At 32.9% G+C, this 7,026-nt stretch overlaps 1 pseudogene; it reads right to left on the bottom strand.

Moving 5' to 3' along the window:
- Positions 1-3,689: 3,689 nt before the first annotated feature.
- The window catches only part of LOC149577710 (transmembrane 9 superfamily member 7-like), a 7,571-nt pseudogene continuing 4,234 nt past the window's right edge, over positions 3,690-7,026 (bottom strand).

Genomic DNA, 7,026 nt, shown 5'->3' with positions numbered 1-7,026 from the left:
GAGGTCTACCTACTATGAATACCTAGTAAAATGGAAACACCATTTATTGGAGGATGCTACTTGGCTGACACTTTAAAACATTAAGAAGACTGTTTTCAATTTAGAAGAACTCCTAACTAAAGGGACTTAAGTTGTTTGGTCTTAGGGAGTATGATTTTAGTTGTGTGATCATATCTATGGTGATTCTTACAAACTAAGTTGATTTTTTGAATATCCTTTATGTTATTGTGATATTTTAAATTGGTTTGAGATAGTTTAATTTTGATTTAAAGTGTTTAAGGCAAGTTTTCTAGAAACAATCTAGGAAAATGCTTGTTAAGAGCTCATTCCACAAATGAAGCCCTTTTTTGTATTTGAACCAGTGGAATTCTCTAAGATTCTAGAAAATTCAAGTAAGGAGGGTATAATTATAGATTCCTAGAGCTCAGGAAGTGTCTCAATGGAAAACCCATGTTTGCATTAGTCCCTAAGTTGAATAGCTCAATGTATTCAGGTAGGATTGAGACCAAAAAGATTGAAAAATGTTGAATTGAATTGATGGGTGTAGCTTAGTAGTGGATTTGAGTTATTTTTGGTTAGTAGAGGAGGTTTGAGGACGTGCACCAATTATCTAGTAATTACTTTGAAAACCAAACCTAGTGTGACCTTATTAGGTCTATGTACTTTACATGGGTTAGGTGCCACAGGAATGGAATTAGGAATCTTGGCTTTGGAGTCTTAAATAAATTCAAAAGGATGTCTAAATCTACACATAGAATAGTTAGATTTCAACCTAAGAGGAATTTAAGTCTAGAAAATTAGAGTAGGAGACCTACAAGGAATTCTGTGATAGTCAAAATTTTGTACTATACGACAATTGGAGGGTTAAACCAAGAGTTGATTCTCGATCAGTTCAACATAAGGAAGGTGTCCCAGTAGAAACTTGGGGTTGGTGAAGCAATTGATGAAGAGTTATAGTTATTGGCTTGGAATAGGGCTAGTGTCCCTAAAACAAAAAGGTACAAGATCTTGATTGGAGAAGTACTCACCTTGGAGGAGTTCACAAATGAACCTATCACTTTGGATAGGCCACAAAAATGATATCCTAAAGGAGTAAGATATTACGAAGGCCACAAGTTTAGTTTGGTAGATTAGGAAGAAGAAAGTGCTTAAACCTCACTTCTTGCTCAACATCTCTACATTAGTGAGGGGGAGATAAAGACGATAGATGGCTACATAGATATGGAAAAAATAGGAACATAAAGAGGGGGGGAATAAGAGAGAGTGAGATACAAGGATATAGAGATATGAAAAAAAATTATATAGAGAGATAGAGATAGAGAAGTAGGGAAATATAATAATAAAGGGAGAAGGAGAGAGGGAGAGAAGGGAAGATGCATAGAGATAGAGGGAAACAAAAGAAGGTGTCGGTAGACATGAATATTAAAGGAAACAAAAATATAGTGATAAATGAATAGAGTTATAAGAAGAGGATGAATGTGAGATAAAATAGAGAGAGTTAGGGAGATGTAGAGAGAAATCTAGATGGTGATATAGATTCATAGAGATCATCATATTAATACTTAGTTTTCTCTAATTCAAAAAATATTGAAGATATCATGCTAGAACTCTCTTATTGATTTGTATCCACTTCATACTTAATTTTTCTTCTTTAGGTCATCTTTTTTAGGTTTAAGTGTATGTGCATACATTAATGATTATTAGAAATTGTAAAACTTGATCTTCTTCTTATGTAACAATATTTCCATGCTTAGATGAATACACTATTTATTTGATTATATATCTATAAAATTGGTCTATACAATGAAGGCTAGCCGTCTACAATCCAAGGTTTTAATTCAGCTAACAAATGGAGAGCTTTTCAAGCTTCTAATTTCTTTCATGGAGTTCCAAATAAATCTCAAGGTTCTCATTTAGGTGACCAACTGCCAGGATGTCCATGAATAGACCTGCTGATTTTCCACTTTTAGTGTTGGGAGGTCTTGGAACATCAAAACCCACTTTGTTACCTTGTGGGAAGAAGGTCATTGCTGATCCAATAAGCGGAAGTCAGATTCTTGTCTCCCTTGGGTGAGTGGAGTTTTTAACCTGTTGGAAAGTTGTATTATCTATGTTGTATTCATTTGGAAGTGAGTTATAGTTCTTGTTTAGTCCTTGTGGAGTTAGGAGAATTTGGGTAGTAGGTTGATTTGTTTGGTGCTTCCTTGTGCATACTCTACATCATCCCCCATCTTGAGTCCTTTCTATGACATGCAAGGGAAATCTTACATAGTCCAATTCTAACTTTTTTAAATATTTAAATTGTTGATAAACACTCTTCTCTCATAGCAATTTCAGAGTTGACTCAATGCATGTTTGTGCAATAATTTGTTATATGTTGGTAATGCAATATATTCATTTGATAATTTTAAAATTAACCTCAATAATTAAATTTACAAATTTTTTACATAGAAAGAATCATTTATAACCATTGCATTCTACTAAAATGAATCTAATCTACACATTAATCTAGGACACCTACATGGTTGATAATTGTTTGTATGAATACAAAGTTGGTGTAGTTGAAGAATTTGACCTTGGGTAACACAAGATAACACAACTCTTGCGATCTAGTGATCCCTCCCAAGGTATTTTCCATACCACTAATCCTAACAAAAAACTTAAGACGTAAAATATATGGGTGAAATAGAGGGTAGGAGCATAGTTATAATATCACTTTGTGCATTAGGTTAATACTATAAAGGGAAAGATTGGTGCAATGTTGATTTTTAGGTAATACCATCATAGATCTTGCATTGTTACTATGCTTATTGGGGCTTGTATTATATTATTAGTTTTTTTATCTAATGCTCAATGTATTTTAAATTTGATTGCTTCGATTTGGAATAAACGGGTACCATATATTATTTTTGTTAAGGGAAGTGTTAGGTATATTATAGTAATGGAATTCTTTCTAGGGCATTTGATCCTTTTGTGACTACCTTGGAAACAAGTCAAGCTATCAAGCAGTGCCTCTTAAACTTTGTGAGATCAATCTTCACTGATAAAGTTTATTGCCAATCAATATTGTATCAAAAATTTAAACTAATTAAGTATTGAATTAAACTTGATAAAAAAATGACAGAGAAGGAAAACTTTAAACATGAACAAGATCATAAATCATATGATGATGACATATTAGAAATGATTAACTTATGCTTAAATAGTGATAAAGTTTATTGTTAATCAATATTCTATCAAAGTTTTGAATAGATTAGGTATTGAATTTAATGTCATACATGAACAAACATATAATATAAAATGATAACCAATAATGTCACATATACATTAACAAACACATAATATATTATGATAACCAATAATGTCATAAGTTGAATAATGTCATACATCAAATATAAAATGTCATATATACATCAAATGTGTATCGAATATGTCCATTGATGCCTATATATATACATGTCTATTAATTATATCTTTTCCTTCCCATGAGGGGAAGGAAAAAAATCTCTCGAGGTCTTATGTCATCGTGTGGAGGGAGATGGTGGAGATGATGGGGTCCTCCTGACATGCTTGCTCATCCTCTTGTTGAGGCTCTTCTCTAACTCAGGCTGATACTTAACAAAGTAGATTTGAAACAATATTTATTATATGTTAAAATCAAATATATGTACACAAAAAATTAATTATTTTCATATAGCCATCAGATAGTCACTCTGTATGTCCACCTTGAAGGCTCGTGGACGATCAGGTGTGATGAGACACTACAAGAATTTAATCAATACTTACAAATAACATTAGAAATTTTGATACTAACTATTATAAACAACAAATAAAACCAAGAAAATTCTTTCATACCTCAGTCAATGGTTGTGAGCTATACATAGCTGCGGCCACCCCACGATCGACGAACTGTCGGAGATGAAGAGGAGTGTCCGGCATCATGAGCTGCATGTCATACAATACATGTTACATTTAACATGAAATATGAAACAAATATAATCAAATGAATTAAATTAACATGAAACAAATGTACTTATACATAGCTCGTATGATGTCTATGCTCTGAGTCCGTAGTAAATGTTGACGGTCCTATAGAGAACTGATGCACATGCATAATTTTTTCATCAATCCTTAATATGATTACTTAATAAATATATTTATAATTTAAATGATTAAATTGATACATACCTCTGGACTTGTGGACTTGACAAAAAATGAGGCCGGAGGATCGTTGCTAGACCCACCAACACTCTGACCCTGAATTTTGAACAATGTCAATAGATGCTAATTAATTAATCATTCACTATACATATACAATGTGATCAAATTAGTAAATTATAATTATAATTTACTTGTGTGTCAATCCCAAATGTGTCATTTAGGAACTAATTAGTGATGAGCCCATCATCCTCACCATCTCCAGCATGAGCGCCGAATGTGCATAAGGATCCACATGAAGTGCACATGTGACCATGACATGCAAAAGGCTCCCCCTCAACTAATGGGTTCATGGAATGGATGAGGGTCTACGTCAAAGCATTAATGGTCTCTAGAGCACTGGCCTCTACATGTTCCTTCACAATCGAAGGAATAGTGACATGCTCGTGTTGTGGCTTTACCACAAGTGCCCTAACTACATTAGGGTCACGACGTGCTCCCGGCCTCTCAAATGATGAACCCCCACCTCTACCCTAGGAGTCTAATATATCAAAATAATTGGGGATCTCCCCAAGGACAAACTCACAATACAATTTCTTCAAAATAAATATGGGGACCTTGTGATTGTTGCAAGTAGGGGCATCAAAAACAATCCACCATCTATCCCAAAAATTATTTCTAATAGCATCGTGTATGCACCAATGGATGGGGAACTATTTAGTACCCTCTCTAATAGTATTTTGCTCACTGAATTTTCTAAATAATGCACATTTTATACCTTTTGGTATTCCTTTTTTTTTAACATCTTCATATGACAATTTATTTGCATAAAATCTTTTTTGTTCATCCCTCTTAACCTGCCAAATATCTAACTGACCACTAACTGACGCTATCTATGTCTTAATCAATTTGAGGGATGATGCCAATTGAACCCTCATTGGATTGGTTTGTCCAGATTCTTTCAACTGACCAATGAGTCCTTCTAATTCAGTTTTGGCTCTTTCTATTTCATTTATTATATTTTCTTATGTGCCAGGCGGAGGTCTTGCAATTGGTTCAAGTTGCAAAATTTGTTGTTCTTCTTGTGGAGGGTTTTGGTTTTGAGGTTCTTGAGGGTTTTGAGGTTTTTGTGGATTTGCAGGTTGATTATAGACATTTCTTGATAAAAAATTAATTGAAATCGAAATAAATAAACAAATAAAAATAAAAATTGTAAAAAACCTACAAAAAAATATGAAAAATGTATCAAACAATGAAAAATGAAGTTTAGATCACATACAACATGGGCGTGGGCGTGCTTGTGATCTCAAATTTTGCCAACGAGGAGGCATATCAGTAAGGTGGGTGATGAAAAGTGTTGTTTTATGCAACTTGCGTACGCACTGCTATTGAAAGGAGCTTAAAAACTAAGATAAAATAAATGTGTTGTGGGTATGCAACCCATTTATAAAATTTTACCTTTTTTAAATCATGTACGTGCTATTCAAAAATGGGAAAAAAAAAAAACACCACAACTCAGTGCATATACCCAAGGCTATTATTATGTTTCTCATATCTTTTACATTCTATATGTGCTTAGATGATCTTTATCTAGCTTTTAATAATACCATAACTTGTCATTTGTGTACAGTGGAGACACCATTTTTCTTCTCTTTATTACAAGATTTTTAAAATATAATAAAAGATGTCTAAAATTATGATATTTCTATCAAGATTTAACTATGTAGCTTTTGAGTTAGACTTATTGACTCATGTTTCATGAGTAGTGATTCGCACGAATCTGTCTCTCATGACAATAAATGAGACACTTAGCACTCATTGAATCTAGGTGATGCTCACAGAGGTGAAGCATTGGGACTTCCGGTGAGGTCACTCATCTTAATACTAATCCAACTAAAACAACAAGAAAGAAATGTTTGAATTTAGCAACAACAACAACAATAAAAGATCATTTGGATGTGGGTAATGAACAAACTTACCCTAAACCTCATATTCAGACTCAAAGAAAATTTAAAGACCTAGTAACTAACATGTGCTTGGTTCTTTATTTACTTTTAAAGATTTTTTTGGTTTTGAGAAAACCAATATTTTGATTATAAATAAAACAAAGCTACTGCAATAAAAAACTATCAATTTGCTAACGTCTTATAATCAAATTATGGGTAATTAAAACTCACTATGCATCTCGTCCTTTGTTTGTTCATTGTCGATTATCTATACATTCTTGAGCATTGTCTTTCATCTTGACTAATTCTACTATTTTGTACTCTATATATTGTTGTTTGTAATTGTCTTTTAATTGCATGTTGATGTATCCTTTGTAGTAATGTTGTCAATCCATTATTGTACTCTAACTACTTTTTGACATCGATGATCTCTCACATTTTGAGACAACCATGTTTCTTTTTAAAATAGACACATCTCCAATAGAACCAATAATATATTTCTTTGAACACTTCATTTGATTGATCAGGGCATTTTTAAGGGGTTAGAATCAAGGTCATTTCATTATTATAGGCCACCTTCTTTCTATTATTCAAAATTATATTCTAAGTCAATGAAATACTTCCACCTAGTTGCATGTTCCACACAAATCTTCCTTCAATTATACTGGCCCCACAGATTTAAACCTATAATTGTTATTTCACCAAAGGACAATTCATCTAACTTTAGTACCACGTTGAATAGTTGATAGCTCATTTGCTTGCATCAATGAACAGGTCCATCATGTGGGAACAAGTGGAAGAAATTTCAACCAAAATTTTAATTCAAAAGGAACTATATTTACTTTCTCATAATTTGATAAGTGATTTCTACCACTCACTAGAAATGTAGGTTGAGATAATTAAAAGACTACTTTAGTTATTG

Source organism: Cupressus sempervirens, chromosome 1 (assembly GCF_028749045.1).
Source record: "Cupressus sempervirens isolate cs-2001-9-10 chromosome 1, ASM2874904v1, whole genome shotgun sequence".
In the NCBI taxonomy this organism is placed as follows: domain Eukaryota; kingdom Viridiplantae; phylum Streptophyta; class Pinopsida; order Cupressales; family Cupressaceae; genus Cupressus; species Cupressus sempervirens.
Note: the sequence above shows the minus strand (reverse complement) of the source record. Positions and strands in the feature narration are given on the sequence as shown.